Consider the following 20,368-nt stretch of genomic DNA (forward strand, 5'->3'; position numbering starts at 1 on the left):
AGCCTTTCCCTTGCATATGTTCCATATGGTTATTGGTACTAAAAGATTGATTAAAAACTATTGAAATATAATAATAAATGGTAATTTTAAATGGGAAAAAATAATAATTTAATCATATTGAAAATAAATAAAACATATGATTGAAATATCTCAAATTACTCTTTCTTTCATTTTTTTTCTTCTCCCCTCCAACCATCCTATCTGGCTTGGTGATGGGGCTGCCCATTGGCCAAGGCCTAATTATTAGTATGGGGATCAAACTTATTGACATAAATCAAATTGGGTTTTAGGAGGGTTTTGGGAATTCAGCCAGCAATGCACAAACTTCTACAGGTAAAACCCTTGATTACCAGTCAAACCCTGTGGAGGGCTACAATCCCTTCCACAAATCTGCTTTCTTTGATCCAAAAACGCTTCCTTCAAACCCAGGCAATCCCTTCATCTGCTTCAGAACCGCCCCCTTTGGGATCCGCTCCTTCACTCTCGAAACGCCTCCAGATACTCCAAACCAACTCTCCAAATTCCTCATCCTCAACTGTTTGAAATCCCATGGATTCGAGGATACCCAAATCGCCAAACTGGTTGGAAAGCGCCCTGACATCCTCAATTGCAAAGTTCACACGAAGCTAGTGCCCAAGCTTCGATATCTTATTGAAAAGGGTTTTACAGGTAAGCTTTTGCCTGACCTCATTTTGTCGAATCCGTTAATTCTTTTTCGGGGCTTGGATTCTCATATTAAGCCATCTTTCGAGTTCTTACGCCCTTTTCTGAATGGTGAGGAAATGCTGGTTGCTATTAAACGATCTTCGTGGTTATTGACTATTAGTCGGAATGCGATTTTGCAACCAAATGTTGATTTATTGATCAGAGCAGGGATTCCTGCTAGTAGGATATCCAAGTTGCTTATATTACAGCCTAGAGTTATCTCGCAAAGCAATGACAGGATGGTTTACGCGATTAAAACTGTTAAACAAATCGGTCTTGAACCCAAAGTGCCTAGGTTTATACATGCTCTTAGGGTGATTTGTTCGATGAGCGAGTCAAATTGGAAGAAAAAGGTGGAGGTTTTTATGAGTTTGGGATGGAGTAAAGAGGAAGTGTTGAATACTTTTAAGAAAGACCCCCCTTGTTTAGCTTGTTCCGAGAATAAACTTCGGTGTTTGATGGATTTTTATGTGAATACTATGAAGTCGGATGTGAAAACTATAATTGCATACTCAAAATTACTTCATTATTCAGTTGAGAAAAGGGTTCACGCAAGGTATATAGTTTTGAAGGTTTTGGAGTCAATGAAGCTGATCAAAGAGTACAAGAAGATTGTTTGGGCAATAGTATTGTCTGAAAAGAAATTTTTGGAGGAATATATTACTAAGCATATAGACAAAGTTCCAGAGTTGTTGGATATGTACCATGGTGCTGTTAAGCGAAGGAAAACAATCAGGGGCAAAAGAGAAAAATTTGATCCCAAATCAGCAAGTTTGGCTCTGTAATTCAGAAACTACCTAGGTATTCCTTTTGACTGGTTCCTAATATATTGCGGCGCTGTCAGTTTGATCTTGTGAATTTATCTTTGTCGCCATTGTCTTTTTCTTTGTTTTGATATTGGTTTACTTAAGGTCATGGTTCTTTTGTTGTTTATGTATGTAATCACTAATCAGTTAGCCTCCAAGCAACTCTTTGATCTATTTTTAAATTTTAACTCTTGCTTTTAGGGAAATTCCTGTGGGTATCCTTAATAGCGTGAAAAAGTCATAATGATTTAGCTTCATATCTTACTGGGGATTGAGAAAAATTATGTTCTGAAGTCTTCATTTCTGAGAAAATTTAGGGCCAGTTTAGATTCAAAACATTTTTTCCATTTTGCAATCTTTCAATTTTTACTATTTTTATCGTATTTGATGAAGTTAGTTGTTCTTTTTTTTTCAGTGTTGGAAGCCTGTGATTTGGAGTTTTCGAGCAAATTGAGAAACTCTTAAAAGATGCTTCTAAAATGATTCTGATTCTTCTTCTGAAAAATGGAAACCAAGGGTTTCCAAATCTAGATACTAAACTTATTACACCTTTTTCAATTGTATATAAGATAAGAAAAATGAAGTTTGAAAATGAAAATCATTTTCCGATGCTAAATGTGCCCATGTGTTTAAGTTTCTATTAGCAATGTAATGTCAGTGAAAGCTGTAGCTAAGAAATATGAACTTTATATAATATAAGATAAGAAATATGAAGTTTGAATCAAAATTATGAGATTGGTTGCTCCTATTAGCAATGTAATGGCTGTGAAAGCTGTAGTTAGTTTTGGCTTATTTACAGGTTCATGTCATTCAAACTCTTATCTTGCTGTTCTTTCCATGATGGAATTGGAAAAGGAATGGAATGCAGTGTTGTAGATTATTTCTTCAGAAAGTTGCTTGTAGCTCATTGTTTGTAAATGCTGAAAAACTCAGGTGTGTGGTGGCTGCTTGAAAATCTTAAATCTTCTTCTGTACTATTGATTACGGTGACTCCTCTTTTGTACTAAGCTACTGGGTGTATTGTTGGAAATCCTGTACGTTAAATGGGAAATAATTGGAATTCCCAGTACTCAGTGAACAGTGATGTCAGCAAAGCAAGGTGTTTAGTAATTGGAATAATCTAGTTGCCTTGTGTATTTTTATCATTTTTTTTTCTAGAAAATCTTCATGTTTATCTGATCAATGTCCCCCATTCATCTTTCCACATATATTCAGAGATTGTGCATGATGAACTATTTCACCAATTATACTTGCACATATAAGTGTTGGGGAAAAAAATTTCTCTAGAAGGTCCACATCAATTTCACTAATGGGTAAACTATTTGACTCCATATTTGAAGAATGTGTTTTTTTTTAAATAAAAATGTATTGAACCAGGCTTACTACTATGATCCCATTAATGAAAAATGGATAGTGGACCAGTTTTGTGGTCAATTTGACTGAAATTAGGGTCATCATTGGAAAAGTATAATTGTTAAGAATAACTGATCTTGTTTGTTGCAAAATATAATACAAAATAGCCCCTGTACAGCCTCATCACCAGGCAACTGAGACAGCAAATCAAACAAAAAGAAAATCTGAAGCTTGTGATAGTGAGAGTACACCTACAAAATCCAGTTGCTGCAGTAGCACTCAAAAACCTGAAACTGCTGCAACATTAGATCCTTGGTGTCCACAAAGAAACAACATATACAACCCCCAAACATTCAAGAGGTTAGGGGACCTCCTGACAGCAGCCTAGGATAGCTCCACCCGATAAACCCAGTACGATAAATCCACAACTTGGCAGCTAGCATCATCTTCAATGTTAGTAGCCGGTGAAACCCTGCTGGATTGAGCAGCTTCAGAATTAACCCACAACAGATCTTGAGGTGCGAGGTTGTCAGCTGCCTCATTTGCTGGTCGAGGTATATGTCTTATTTGCCTTAAGTGAATCATATCAAGAAGTTTCATAATTTAAATCGCATGCCTCCTTAAGTCTCCAAGGAACCTCTTGTGGCTTTGGATCCACTTAACCGCATTGTAAGAATCGGATTCAAAAGGAGCATATCCAGAGTTACCTCCATCTTCATTCCTCAATATATCCTCCCGTACCTGACTCACCAGGGTTACCTCTAGAAGCCCCATCAGTGTTGAATTTGACATATCCAGCTTGAAATTTATTGCAATGCACATTCAAGACAGTAAATAAAAAAAAATCTAACATTAACTGACCAACAATATAAATGAATTCCACTATATTACTAAATATTGCAGTACAAGTTAATCATTTAATTAGATGGTACAATAAACAAACAGATGTGCAACACACATATAATTAAATAATTAATTATATAATTACAGAATTGCTCATGATTAAAAAAAGTAAAAAAGAAAAATGTTACCATTTGCCACTGGGAAGCTATCATAAATTAGTTGGGACATACTTATTAAAGAATAATTATGCTAAATTCTGTAAAAATATAAACACAGCTTTTGAAAAACTTTATCAAACTATAAAATCTATAAAGAGTAGATTTCCATATATTTTATATGATTATTTTAGTGGCATAGAGAAGGTATACATATTAATTACATGTTCACGTAGTATGAATTCTACTATAGCAGTCCTATAGAACTTAAAAACTTTTTTAAGAAATTATGGTCAAAGTTAAGCTTGTTTGACCAAATAAAAAATCAGTATAATGGGTGGATAGAGAAATTTTTTTTTGATTTTAAGGTATTTATTTAAAAAGTTAGAAATTTCTTTATAATATTGATTTGTATTGATTTTATACCAAAAAAAGAGAGAATTGTTTAAAATAATTTGAAATATGTATACAAAATAAGAGTATTAACAGTGTATTTGGTTTGCAAGAAGGAATAGTGTAAGAATGAAATAGTTATTTCGTAAAAATAAAATAAGAGATGAATAATCATTACGTAATTTGGTTCATAGGACTAGAATAAGATGAGAATTGCTATTATAAATTATTCTAATGTTTGGTTGATAAGAATAGTTTTAAAAATAATTAAGAAAAAAATGATAAATGATAAAAAAATATTATTTATTATTATAGTTAATTTTTAAATTACAATATTTATTATTTTAATAATTTATTAAAATAATAATAAATTATTATTTAAATGCTAATATGGTTATTTATTTTAATTTACAAAATATTAATAATTTATATTTCATTTAAAATATTGATAATTTATTATTAAAATAATAAAATTATTATTTTATTTTATTGTTTATTTTAAAAATGTTAAAATATAAAAAATTTTATAATTAAAATTTTAATTTAATTTTTAAGCTTAAAATATTAATTTTTATAATTTATATTTATTTTGTCAATTAGTACAACAATGAACAACTAAATACTTAAATTAATAATGCCCTGAAGGGATATGTCCCCCTTTCCAAAAATTGAAATTAATAAAGCCCTGCAGCATCACGTGGGTACACCAGTTTGTTGGAATCTACAAAATTGTTCCTTGGGGTCTCAATTCCTTTGGCAAGCTCTCAAAATTTCCAACATTTACATCTAATTGTAACATAGGTCTTTTCCCCATCTTCCAACCAATGCCCTCTCCTTATTTGGTGTCAACATTACAAAATTTGGATCAGCTTGTTCTGTTCATAACTGGCCTCTGTTATATTTTTTACATGGAGGCCAAATTTTATAAGTTATAGTTTCAGAAATGTAATCTCTAGTTGCTAAAATGCCATATACTTAGATTTCAAATTCACATATTAGTATTATTATGCTTTAATGTATAATAGGAATGTCATATACCGATATTTTACCATTGTGTCATTATTACACAATAGGAATCCCATGTTTTAAACATATGGTGAGCACGTAACAAAATCTTCTTTCTCCTTTTATAATTTATAATCAAAACTTAAACTTTTTTATTTAAATTCATTTTAATTTAGTAAGAGAATGAGAGAGGCAGTTGGGCAGAGAGAGAAAGAAATTTAAAAAAAAAGAAGAATAAATTGCATTTTATATAGTATGATAATTCTTAAAATAAATGAAAGGCATTTTTGGCTACTAATTTCTAGCTACCAGGGGGCTTTGGTATTGACTACTAATTTTTGGCGACTAATTTTTGGCTACTAATTATTTTACTCTATTCCTTGCCTCTTGGAATAGCCAATGCCAAGGGGGCTTTGGTATTGACTATTTCATCTACCTTAATGGCCATTTCAAGGAATAGTCATGCCTTTCAACCAAATAAAGTGTTCAAGAAGGATGAAGGATAGAGAAGGAAGGACTATTCCATTCCTCCAATCAAATATGTTGTAAGTATTTGAAAAAAGAAAGAATTTAAATTTAGGATGTGTGTGCATCTATGTATATTAATATATAGCCGATGAGCATTTTCTTGAGTAATTATTTTCATTCTTTTTATTTCAATAGTTTTTTATTAATATTTTTGACATTTTATTATGGTTTTTAAATTTTAGCACATGCATGCATAATCACAACAGCTCTTAGATATCAACAATTGTACTGTTGACAAAAAGAAGGTGAAATATTACAACTCCCATTTGAATCTCTAGCACACAATAAACCCCAGTTCTTATGTGATTGAAACTTTTTCTTGAACCTTAGGGGCTGTTACTGGGTTCATTGAAATCACTTGTTGATTGTTTGTAACCACCGTGGCTGGTAGATTGGTCTCTGCCACCTGGATGGTGGGTGTCTGGGTGAGAAGAGAGGGTTTGACTATTTGAGAGAGAGATCAAAGGAAGAGAAACCCATCGGTTGGTATGCTTACATGGCAATGTCACATCAACAGAGACATTACATATACTGCAAAATGGCGAAGCAACTAGCCTTGTTCATTTTAAAATGGAATTAGCATTTGAGAATTATAGTAGAATTTTGTTTTCAACGGCATTAATGTACAAAGAAAGTTATACTTAGGGATTTGTTTTTTGATAATTTACTATATTTTTAACAAAAACCTTAAATCAAAATTGAGAATCGAATATGATGATAATGAAGATTTAATTTGATGCTTTTTTGTTATTTTCTTTAATTTTTTTAAAATTGTTCACCCAATTATTTTTAAACACATGAGAGGATGAAAAGGTAAACACATAATTTCTAAGAGGTAAGTTTTATTGTCATATGACATTGATGTCATTAAAATGACACATCAATAAGTCACGTGGTAGATGTTATGACATGAAAGTGTCAATTGTACCATCAACTAACGGAAATTAATCAATAGTTAGTTAGAGAAACTTATTGGATTTAAAATAAAAATTTAAAAACATACTTAAATGTAATAAAAGTATAAAAACTTAATTGATTTTTATTTTTACTATAATTCAAGAGCTTATTTGAATATTTAGCCAATAAGACTCAACTTTTCCTTTGAGTATACATACACTCAAGCCTTGACCATTTCAAGGCTATCCAATTTTTAAAGAGTCAATTAATTATGGTAAGAGTCAAAGATAAAGTATCATAAAATCCTTATTAAAGAGGAGAAACCAATTCTTATAATATATTTAATTTGACTTAATTATGTATTTAGTATTGAAATTGTAGTCAAAAGTTCGATTTGTTATTTATAGTTAAAAAATATGCAATGTCGAATTTGAATTATGATCTTGTTTACCAAATTGCATATTTTACTCTCTTTATTAGTAAAAAAGTGTGACGTAACAATACCACATCATTGCAACAGCATTACCATGTCATTGAGTGGGTCAAGTTGTCTGTAGTTCTTGATATATAAAACAAATTTACATAATAGAAGTAAGTTTTTTGTTTAGATTATTTTAAATTATGAATTAAAATAAAAATTTAAGAAATATAGAAAAAACCAAAAAAAAAAGTGCTGGAAACTTCTCTCTCTTTATCTAATTATCTTGAGGCTATCTATCATGTTAATTAACTGCTTCACTTAGTAAATCTATCAGATTGAGAGCATACAGTATGTTTTATTTACTTATTCTTAATTGTGTACAATCTTATTTTCACTATATAAATATATATATTACTTTGGTTAGAGCTAACTCCCCAGCACTATAGTCCATACAAAGGCACGACAGAGATTTTTGGGTTCCTAACAGCCACTATAAGAAGCCCCCTAGCCGGTAGCCACTGGCGTATATCCTTGTTGTTAAGCCAAATTAATGTGTTAAATATCATAAACCAATACAAAATTTGACCACGAACCGATTTTATTTTTAAATATTGACATCAGATCATCAAATAAATACACATCATTGGAATGGGGAACTAACCACACTCAGACTTAATGCTACTTTATATGCATATTTAGGTTTAATTTAATTTAATGCTATGTTTTGTGATTACTGATACTTGTTTATGGCTCTCACTCCTTTTGGTTAAACTATGTTTTAGACTTTGAACATGTTTTATCACCGATTTTATTATTCATGTTTTAGTTTTGATGTTAATTACATTTATTTATGATTGTTTAGGCATATATAGGGTTTTTATGAATTCCTATCTTTAAAACAATTAGGTAATGGCATTAAACAAATAGGGTTTGTTATTTTTATTAATTTCAGATCTAAAAATTTTGAGTGTGTATGTTTAAATCATGATTTGAATTCTGGTTTTATGATTAATTAGTTAGAACTTAATGTCCAAGATTCATTTAAATGTTTGATATTTTTACTTGATATAACATTATGCTTTAGCAATATTTTGCTAATTTTGTTGATTTAATTTATATTTTTCACTACAACATTTTTGACCTGTGGTTGCAGAAAAAATTATAACCATAAGTGAAAAATCTACTCCCTTATGTTAAGGCTACACGTAGGAAAAGTGTAACGTTAGCCAATGTATGAAAAAGTTTAGCTGCACTTTTTTATAAGATTTTGCAACATAATTAAAATGCAACCATATAGTATATGGCTACAATCCTAAAACCTATGACAACATTTAAAATATGCAGCTAAAATATATACATAACAACACATACAACATTCTAAAATGCAACAAAAGATACATCATGTCAAAGTCAAAAGTATAAACCATGCAACTTTTATAGCAAACTTCAGTATTTATTGATTATCAAACATTGATTTTACAACAAATTTTACAAAAATATATAGTCATTCAATCTCAAAATTTACACTAAATTTAACAAATTTTACACAAAGAATGCTCCTTAATCCAAATATGTTACTTTAGCAAAATGGATGACTCCAACAACTTTGCTAATCTTAAAATAAGAAAAGTAAAAGAACATGAGATTATAAAATATAGTATAAAATATAGTATAAAATAATCCTAAGAATCAACTCAAGGAAACATAGACAAAGTCTTTTTCTTAACATACATGCGATCAAGCTCATCATCCTTCACATCACAAAGCTTTGTTCTCCTAAGATGAAGTTGTAAGTTCAAATACAACAAATCAGAATTTAACAAGAGAAATAAAGTACACAGCCATGCCATATTATCAATATAAATACAACAAATAAATAAACAAATGAAGTTTAAAATATGTCAGACTTTATCATAACTAGGAAAAAAGGGAAAGGAATTGGAGAAATTTGTCTTACTTTTACTCTCTATGCTTGGTTCAAGAGTGAGACAACTTCAATATCCATCTCATGGAATTTTTTTGAGCCCTGCTTGAACAAATATTTTGTCTTTAACTTTGCATAAAGCACACCAACTAAATCAAGCCATTATTTACGACAATACGAAGATCTGATTTAGTGTCTAATACAAAGATCTGAAAAATATTGAAAAGAAATGAAAACTAACCAAACCAATTACCCACGAGCAAACAGAAAACCTAGTATAAGTTAAAAGAAAATGCTAGAGTTAATCCATCCACAATATTTATGACTAGTGACAATGGTTTATTGGAACTTTTTATCAGTAATTAATATCTTGAATGTGAACATAGAAACTTTTAGAGATAACCCAGCGTAAGAATAAAGAAACAATTGAAGTCAACTATGTTAAACCATATCAAATATGTTTACAAATAGCAATGGAAATAAATAGGAATTGATACTGACCTCCAACCATAGCAATAATAAAAATAAGAAACCTTTTCTATGAGATCTTCTGACCCAATGCAATTCCCAACAATGGATATAGGGTTAATGAATTGCTTGTGTTAGGGAACCCATAAGATATCTATTTATAAACTTCCTCCCATGAAGGAAATCTCATATCTCCCAAGCTCCAAAGGAAATCTTTATCTTGAATTTGAATTAGACTTCATCTATACCACTTAAACTAATATTATCATATACTTAAATCAGAGAGATAAATATTCTGTAGATATAACAAATACATGATAAGACCACAATTGAATTTTAAATTTAAATTAAATCTAAAATTCCAACATTCTCCCACTTGGTCCAAACATTTGTTATTTTAATATCTATATAATATATTAGTTTAATTTTCTAAATTCTTAAAGCAAAAAGAATAAATTACATGAATCATGGCGGTAAGTCCTCTATGAATGCTTTTCAAAAAAAAAAAAAGTTCTCTATGAACAAGTATTACCTTCCATGTATTACAATGCAAAAATCCTTTTCACAAAAAGCTCAATATGTGGTATATAACTTTGTGGATAAACCTCAAATGTTTCTTCCAGGTTCTCAAAAGAAAATTGTTATTCTCATAATAATTGTATACAATTCAAAAGAGAATAATTAAAAATTTAGAGTTTCACAATATAACATGCTAGCATCTCAATTCAAATAGTATATGACAAGATAGAACTAAGTCCCATTAGCGAAACGTGATCCTTAAACAACTTTGGTGGCATGCCTTTTGTCAGAAGATCTGCAATCATAAACTTAATGTGAATGTGTTCAATGAGCACTTTATTTGCTTTTATGTGCTCTTTGACAGGTAAGTATTTAATGCCGATGTGTTTACTTCGACTTCCACTCTTATTGTTCTTAGCAAAGAACACAACCGATGAATTGTCACAATACAACTTTAATGGCTTCTCGATAGACTTAGCAATTTGTAGCCCAGATATGAAACTCTTTAACCAAATGCCTTATGATGTTGCCTCAAAACAAGAAACAAACTTTGCTTCCATGGTAGAAGCAACAATTAGGGATTGCTTAGCACTTCTCCAAGATATAGCTCCTCCATCAAATATGAAGTTATATCCAGATGTTGATTTACAAGAGTCAACACAACTAGCAAAATCTAAATCTGAGTATCTAACTACTTGCAGATTGTCGAATCTTGCATATGTAAGCATGAAATATTTAGTTCCTTGAAAGTACCTCATAACCTTCTTTAAAGCTTTCCAATGATCTAATCCTAAGTTATTTTGATATCTTCCCAACATTCCAACTGCAAATGCAATGTCTACTCTAGTACACACCTGAGCATACATTAAGTTTCCAACAATTGGAGCATATGGAATACTTTTCGTACTTTCCCTTTTAAGATCATTTTTGGGACATTGGTTCAAATTGAACCTATCACCCTTCACAATGGGTGCAACACTGAGTGAACAATTTTTCATCCAAAATCTCATAAATTACATTTAAATAGCCACATACACATACAAAAGACCTTGACTATTAGTGGAGTGACTCTGGCATGGATACTGTCATGGGGTGTTTTGGTAAACCTACCATAAGATGAATAGGAGGAAGCACCTTTACCTAAGATCCGACTATCTTCAAACCTGAAAATTAAAACATGAAGTTGAAAAGGGTGAGTATAAACCCAGTGAGTGAATATATGAAGGGAACAAGCAAACAATAAGAAAAGTTTTAAAAAACATGATGCACTTATATTGAAAACAATGCAATTTAATTTAATTTCTTGTTAAAAACCGCTCAATTCAACCCTTGATTATTTAGTGCCTTAGTATTGAAAGATCCATGATCAACAATGAAGTTAAAGAGTGAAAACCATAGTAAAGTTCAAGCAAGGCTAGCATAGCATATCGAATCTCACTGCAGCGGAAGGGCATTCTCGCTGCAACTACGCTATAGCGAGAGTGAATTTTTGAACCAACCACCTGAGAGTTTCTCGCTACAGCGAAAATCTGGGCTAGTTAAACCCCCAGCACCAAAGAGTTTTTCGCTGCAGCAAGAATGAATTTTGCTGCAGCAAGAAATAGGGCAATGAATTAAAAGAATTCTTGTCACAACGAAAATTCATTTTTGCTGTAGTGAAAAATCAATTGGAAAGCATTTGTCAAATTTTAACATTCAATATACAATGCAAACACATAATATTTTCCCTATCCTCTCTATGGTAAGTGTATACATGCATACAACTCCTATCTCACCAACTCATATGCACTCCCACACCGCACATGGCTAGAATCATCTTGTGCACTCCCACACCACACAAAGTAATATGTCATCAGTGTGTGCACTCACATAGCACACCACCATCGCCGTCATGTGCACTCCCACACCGTACATGGCATATATCATCAGTGTGTGCACTCACACAGCACACCACTATCACCGTCATGTGCACTCCCACACCACACAAGGCATATATCATCAGTGTGTCCACTCACACAGCACACCATTATCACCATCATGTGCACTTCCACACCACACGCGCACGGTCACAATTATCACCCAATAGTGCCATTCAATGCATAACATACACATCAACATATTGTAGAAACACATGAATTCATCACATTCATTTTTCACAATATAAAAACGTTTCATCAAGGGCTTGTTCCCATGCAAATTTTAAAGAAAAACCAATAAAATATTTCAAGTGGTTCAATCAAGCATATAATCATTTAATCCAAAACATTTTAATACAAGTTCACTCACCTTAATGCCACCTTATAAGACTAACGCCCACAAAGTCTTAATCCAGGTAGTCTTAAAATACCGTTAAAACATATATTTACCAATAAGCCAAAACAACCTCCATCAAGTCATAATTTGTATTTAATAATTCTAATAAATATACACTATACAATCTACACCCTAACTCAACTTTTAACGTAGAATTCTAGTCTAATTCACAAACCCATTAAACTAATTGTTCAAGTTTGAAGTTCTTTTACCTTGGTGCTTGAAGCTATAAAGAGCAACCAAACCTAGCAAATTTTAAGGAAAGGAAATTTGAAGAAACTTAGAAAATAAAGTCAAAAAATTACAAACCCATAAATTCAAAAATTCAAGAGTTGAAAATATATACCTTTTAACCTTAAAAATAAAGATTTGAAGCCAAAAATCCAAGTGTTGTTGAAAGTGGAGTAGAAATAGAAAATAAAGGAAAGGAAGAGAGATTATTTCTTTTTCTCTCCTAGGGTTTAGATGTGCTGAAAATTGGGGTTAGAAGCTACAGTTTTGATGCCCAAGAAGTTAGGAGAAGGAAGGAGTAAGAAAAGAAAAGGAAAGAAAGGAAAACAAGGAAAAGAAAATGAAAATCTTGATTTTTATGGTGGAGGAACAAAAATGGTGTTGGGAGGAGATGAAGGAAGAAGATGGTGCCTTGGACACAATGGCTGGCCATGGGATAAGGATGGAGAGTCAAAGCTTCCTTTGCAAGCTTTGACCAAACTTTATGAAAAATTACCGTTTTACCCTCCAAGGTTTTCACCCTTTTTAATTGTATTCTCTCACAATCTTTTAATTCTAATTTCTTTCCATTTTTCTTCCTTAACACTTGTACCAATAAAATATTAAATTTATAATTCAACGCGGTAACACCGTAATATTTAAATATTTACTTACCAGTGCTAGTTTTATTTAACAAAGACACGCGGACCCTATTAACATAATTTTTTCTCTAAAATTTCCTCATCTTTCTTCTCCCCCACTTAGATTGACCATATTTCTCCTTCATGAAAAATTTTGACATTGAATAAAATATTAATATTTTAATATTATTTTATTAATAAAATATTATTTTATTTTAAAATTTTCACTAGCCTTTTGGGGCTCCAAAACATCTTACTTTGCCCTGATTCACATCTGAATCACCTTTTATCTAGCAAAATTTTCTCTAATAAAAATATTATTATTTTATTATTATTTTTCGCGTGCGAAATATTTTATCTTAAAATGCTCTTTTCACCCGTCTCCATCCTTTGGCACTTAAATCAACATCCATTGACCCTTTGTCTTGTTGATAAGGTCGTATTGATTTCTATACGAGGGTACTAGTTGTCACAGTAATGGCCCAATGTCACGCAATACATAACAATAGGTCACGTAATATATAAAAACCAGTCACGCTATACCTAAAAACTAGTGAACAAAAGCCTCAAAAGAAGAGATAAATTGCACAACTCAGTCACGCACCAACAGTCTCGCAATACCTAATAATAAGTCCAGAAAATTGTGAGAAATGACATTCATGATAACCATTCACGTTATGCCAACATAACCATTCACATACTGCTCCAACGTCACGCAATACATAACAACACATCACCATATACATACAAACCAGTCACGCAATATCTCAACACAAGATATGCATTGCACAATTCATGCAGCGCCTATAACTCAATCTCTCAATATCTAATAATAGGTCACGCAATGCCTAACATCCACTCACGAAGTTATTTAGTATAATATAACTTAAACGAAGAAAAAAGAGGAAATTGTGAGAAATGAAAATTCAAATTTTATTCATTAGATTCTCGAAAATAAAAGGAGATGATAAAAAAAATGAACTGTAGTTCATTTCTTCTTAAGTTCATCTACTATTTCATATATCTCAGCGAGAATCTTGTTGTTAGCTAGGATATTTGTCTCCAGGTCATATGTCCTAGCCATCAGCTTGTCCATCAGGGCATGCATCTCTTGCTGGATTTACTCCACTTGCTCCCTTAGGGCAAGCATCTCCGGCATGTCCTCGTCCTCAAAGGTAGCCCATTCCCCAGTCTCGACTCTTGGATCTTTGGATGCCATTATACAATTATTTGATTTTTATGATAATTGAATTTGATTAAAATGGTTAATAGTTCCCTTTACTCATAGGCATGAATGCTGACTCTTCATTTTCTACACCGATATAAGTGTAATTCAGGGGGGCTGAATTATTTATTAAGTACCCGTTCAGCCTAGCGTTTCATCACCTTATCTACCTCTTAAAAAAAAAAGCCATGCCAAATATCATTTTTCGAGAAATTCTTCATAAAAAGTAGCTTTTTTTAAGAACAAAATTTTCAAAAAAAAAAGCTTAAAGAAAAGCTCGAGGGAAGAGCTTTCTCTTCTCTTCTTTTAAAAACATATTAATTTTTCAAAAAATTACCCTCTCTCTATCAATTTCTCTCTGCAAATTACCATTCTTCAACGTAAATCGCGATTTTCCTTTCCTTTACCTCTCTCTACAAAAACTACTAAAAAAAACAAAAGACCCAACAACAGAATATCAAAATCTAGAATTTTTTTGTTCTTACAGTGATTAAGAGAAAAAAAATTCTAAAATTCAAAACTGCAATAAGATACTATTTAAAGGTTTTCTCTCTTTTTCACTACTCAAAAGGATTTTAATGTTACATACATTATTTCCTTTTTTCTCTTCTTTTTTCAGAATTTAAGCATCATGGTCCAATTACTTCCTAGATCACCCAAAATCTAATACTATTGCTACCATATAAGTATGAAAATTGTTCCATTTCTTTATTGATTTATTTGATTTTAACATCTGAAATATATGTAAACTTCATGCATTACATTATAGCTTATTAGGTGATTGAAGATGACATAAATCTCCTTTATGGTAATTTTAATCAAAATTAGAGCTTATATAATTTATTTGTTAAACAGTTTACTAAACAGCTTTAGCCTAATTCCTTCTAATTTTACAAAATTTGTTATTAAGGGGGTTGAATCAGTAGATAATCACCTTTAGCATTAGGTAGATAAAGTCACGTAATGCCTACAAACAAGTCATGCAATGCTCAACAAATATTCAGTCTCATAATATTCAGTCACGTAATGCCTACAAATAAGTCACGTAATGGTCAACAAATATTCAGTCACGTAATATTTATTCACGTAATGCCAAATAAACAGGTTATGATTCCTAATATCTAGTCACACACCCTAATATCCAGTGACGCAATGCCTAACAAATATTCACGCATCACCTATAAACTGATTGATTTCGCTACTCCTAGCCAGATTTAAGTTTCCAAACTCATATAATTTACCCATCAACTTTTGCATTCTATGAATAATCCTAAATAAACCCAATAACCCATAACAAATACCTTGATGTCATCTCTGCACTTTGGGATCGTGACAAAGTTGGATGGCAATATAGACCTCGATGGCGTTGGAGAGCTAGACGGCAAGATATATGCCCCGATGATGTTGGAGAGCTAGACGGCAAGATATGTACCCTAATGGCGTTGGAGAGCTGCACAGAGGGATCCCTAACTTGAGATTTAATTTTGAAATTTTTATATGAATGGCGGGAGAGGAGAAAGAAACTGGGACCACTTAATTTGGATTAAATGGTTTAAAGGGTATTCTTGTGAAGTCCTGCTAAAAATTATCTAAAAATAGTTAAAATTATACTGACAGTCATTTCTGAAGTGATCTTATTACAAAGGTCATTTCTCACAATTTTCTCTTACAAAAACGAGGGTTTTGTGAACGGAAAAAATTTCACCAGTAAACATCCGTCGACACTACCGACGGATTGGTGATCGATTCCCAACCAACATTCCTACTGCAAAGAGCCAATGGAGTACCGATGGATTAGAAATGGAATTTACAATAAAATTAATCAAATTGTAAAAAACACAAGAAGTTGTGTGGTTTGCTTGTTATCTACATCCACAAAGTAAAATAGTTCCTCAACTTTTAAGTAAATAAAATAACAAAAAAATTTCTCTCAATAATTTTCCAAACTAACCTAGAGTCCTTTTGTACACATAACTTTCAATAACTTAACAAGAATACTTACACACACTCTAACTCTACTTATAGAAAAACTTATAAGGTGTTCTCTTTCTAAGGCTCTTAAAAACACTATCTATCTTCTAAAGCCTAGAGACCCACTTTTAATATAAAAGTCAAATTAGAATAGGATTGAAGCTCAATGTGAAAAATAATAAAACTTATAATTATACAACTACTTAATGTTATACACACACTACAATCTTCATCAAGTAGAATTTGGAATTTAGTGCCATGTTGATGCTCTGTCTTTGTTTTTTGATGTTGTAGTAGGGTATTAATGCGATTCAGTTAGTGGAATGATGTTCTAGTTATTGTATGTTTTCTCTAATAAAACTTGATTTGTTTTAGGTGAGGGCATGTATTAGTTTTGAATATTTCCGGTGGCTGTATGGTATTCTTTCAAGTGTGTAAGCACTATATAACTGGATCTATCTGGTCTTAGTGATTTTCTGTATTTTTCTAATCCTTTGTAATCAGTTTTTATCAATACAATTGATGATTGAGAAAAAAAATTGAAATTCTATTCTTAAAAACTCAACCATTATATTAAAAAAGGTGAATACATTGGAGTTGTGAAATAATTAAATAAGCACATATATTCTTTGAGTAGAGATTTGAGGTCAAATAGATAATCCTTCAGAAGTTGATAATAATAAAGAAAATGAAGAAACTAAATGAATGTTGATAAGATGAATTTTATTATCGAGAGTGTCATAAATGACTTCATAGAGTTTTGTGTCTTGTGCTTACATAATTTCTAAAACTATTGCTTTGGTTGTGTTGTGCTTTGAATATTGTAATAGAAGGCATGCAATAACTGAACAAGAAGCAGGTAGGTATAAAATTTTTATTATTTTTTATTTAAGTGTATGCAAGGCAGATCCATGCAAAATTATATATGTGCATGGAAGTGGTATATATAAACATACAACTGCACAATGTTGTATGCACTCAACAATTGTAATCAATTTCAACTATAAAATATTTCTTCTATATATACATATATGCAATGGCGGATTTAGGATTTTGAATGATAGGTGGTTATAAAGTAATTATACAAGATCATGCATCAGGTTAATAATTTGATTTAGAACAAAAATTAATCACTTTTAAAATAAAATAAAATTATAACATATAATTTTATTTACAATTTGAATATAAGTTTTCAAATTTATTAATATTAATAAATATAAAGCAGAAAGAAAAATTAATATTAGATTTCCACATTAACCATTGTACGTTGTACTCAATGTACTTTAATACTTTCAAATTCATTGATAACTAAATCTGTATAGATGGTTTTATTAATCACTTTGCACCTACTTAATTGGAAAAAATAAGATAAGATTATTGAAATTTTCTAAATATTTTAATCACATTCTTGTTCAGTTTTTCATATTAACGTTTGACATATTAAATAAGTGCTCAAATTGAATCAATAGATTGTAAGAAAAATCAAAGTAAAAAATTATATTCTTTAAGTAGTTAAACAATGCATCTTTTAATCACACAGGACTATACATATTGTATACAATAATACAAAATATTCTAGTAATGTTACGCTAAAAAAAATGAAGGGCTTTTAGGAAAAGTGCATACTGCATAAATTTTCAAATCGAATCAAAAGATTGTAAAAAAATCAAAGTAAAAAAGTAAACTCTTTAAGCAATTATACTTTTAGGCAATTAAGCAATGTATCTTTTTACTCCATAAGAGCAAAAACAAACTAATTTCAAATTTAGACAGTTAAGCAATACATCTTCTAATTCTATAAGGAAATTTGGGTTTACTCTACAAGGAAAAAAGAAAATAATTTCTAAAATGAATTGAACCCAAGCCTTCAAAATTGAACTTGAATAACTTACCACTATGCCAAGCCAAATCAATTGATTTGAATAAGGGTGGTAAACTTATATATTTGCAATTTTATACTCATAAAAAAAAATTAAAAACCGAGGGGTGGTGATCGCCACCCCTTTGCCTTTGCCATTGCATATATGCACTTCTAAACTTAATTAGCTTATTTTGTAGATCGAAACCTATCCTTGTGAATGAATCTAAGTTAAGCTTAGAATTTCATTAAAAGGTATAAATTCACTTGGACGGTCAATCACATTTAAAAAAAAAAAAAGATTGGTGACGAATCTTCTTTCATGATTGAGTTTACGGACTCACATATTATGATATTACCGCTTAACTCGAAATTATGTCTTCTATAAAAAAAAAAAACTAATTCGGATAAAGATTTTGCCCATTCTAAATGATAGGTCGAAAAAAATTATACTATTATCAATCAATTAATTAGCAATCATCCCATCTCATCCTTCCTCATCTAACATGAAATTCATTTAAAAGAGTGAAAAACAAAAACACTAATTTCTAAAAAATCATTCATTTCATATTTATTTATTTACTATATAATGAATCTCATGTACAAAGAGGTCTAGAGTTTGCCATGTGACGATGTCAATTTTTAATTAGTGAAGGGCATTCTTCAAATTTTGATTTGATCCATGAGTGCCCTGCCATTTGCTTATTTGCAAAGGGTGTTTGTGACTTTTCCTTTATAATGTTGGGAACATTTTCGCCAATTTTCTTTAAATTGGAGGGTAATTTCAAGCTTTTGGTTCTCTTTTTTTTTCTTTCCTCCCATGAGCTCCCGGGTTTTCCCATCATCTGGAAGCTTCCTCTCCTCTCTCTCTATCTCTTAGGTTTTTCCGCCTGTTCATTATTCTTTCCGTCTGTCACTTGCTCTCTCTTTATCTTTTTTATTCTTATTTCATTCTTATTCTTTTGTTTCTCTTTTCCATTGTTCTGTTCGGTTAGATTTGTGGATTTGTTTTTTTATATATTTTTAGTTTTATTACTCATAATATTTTTTTTTTCTTACCTGGTATTGCGTAAGTATTGTTCAGATTTCTTTTCGCAATTTTTAAGGGTTCTCAATTTAATGGCCCTACCTTGATTTTCCTCTAATGATTCAAATTGTACTGAAGGGTGATGATGAATGCGTCTGTAAACATTTTAATTGCTTTTATTTTTAATTTTTTGATGGTAGACAATAGCGACATTCTTTATGGACATTGTTAATTCTTCCCATAGCTATGCAACAGAAGGAACATCAATCAGTGAATTTTGGTACTAATTTTGTAATTTTCAAGATTTAAGTTGCTGTTTGTTCTCAAATAATCTTTTCCTTCCACTTACTTTCAATGTGCTCTGCTGATGTGTGGTTTAGAACCATGGTCTGAAGCTTGTCTAATTACTTTTGTTCCTTTCATTGCTGGCCGTTTGTTGTTTACAAACGATGCTAGTTTATGTACTAGTTCAGCACCATAAGACGACAAAAGCCCGTACATAAAAATGTACAAATTTCTTATTATTTTTCTTTTTAAGTAAATGAGAGATCCAAGCAAAATGTCATTAATAACACAAAGGAGTTTGTTACTTTTTTCCATTATCGACCCTCATAAATGACTTTCATATCATAGTGTTTTGTATCTTTTGGTGACCAAATTTCTAAAACGATTGGTTTGGTTGTGTTTTGCATTGAATGTTGCCATGGACAGCATAAGATGACAAGAAGCCGGTAGGTACAAAATTTTCCTTTTTTTTTTTTTTAAGTAAGCGGAAGTTGTATATATATATATATATCAAAATACCATATAAAAAGAGACTCAAAGAGAAATGTGAATGACTAATTCTCATTAATTCTTTTCGTTTTCTTTCTACTTTTCCACCCACTTTCATGTTCCCACTTTCCATTAATATCAAGCAATACTATATAACAAAGAAGAATATGTTACTTCTTTCATTATCGAGCCTCATAAATGACTTTGATATTGTTTTGTGACTTTTGGTCACCAAATTTCTAAAAAGATTGGTTTTGCATTGAATGTTGCAATAGACAGCATAAGATGATAAGAAGGCAGTAGGTACAAAATTTTTATTATTTTTTATTTTC

At 31.1% G+C, this 20,368-nt stretch overlaps 2 pseudogenes across 1 annotated transcript; one reads left to right on the forward strand and one right to left on the reverse strand.

Annotated features, from left to right (window-relative positions):
- Positions 1-180: 180 nt before the first annotated feature.
- On the forward strand, positions 181-2,656 carry LOC18587007 (transcription termination factor MTERF8, chloroplastic-like; annotated as a pseudogene). The gene is made up of 2 exons (XR_016028813.1): positions 181-1,506; positions 2,311-2,656. The product of XR_016028813.1 is annotated as a transcription termination factor MTERF8, chloroplastic-like (transcript).
- A 7,879-nt stretch (positions 2,657-10,535) lies between these two features.
- LOC108663736 (secreted RxLR effector protein 161 pseudogene) lies at positions 10,536-14,400 on the reverse strand (annotated as a pseudogene).
- Positions 14,401-20,368: the final 5,968 nt, after the last annotated feature.

This window comes from Theobroma cacao, chromosome 10 (genome assembly GCF_053813885.1).
Source record: "Theobroma cacao isolate CCN51 chromosome 10, ASM5381388v1, whole genome shotgun sequence".
Classification (NCBI taxonomy): Eukaryota; Viridiplantae; Streptophyta; class Magnoliopsida; order Malvales; family Malvaceae; genus Theobroma; species Theobroma cacao.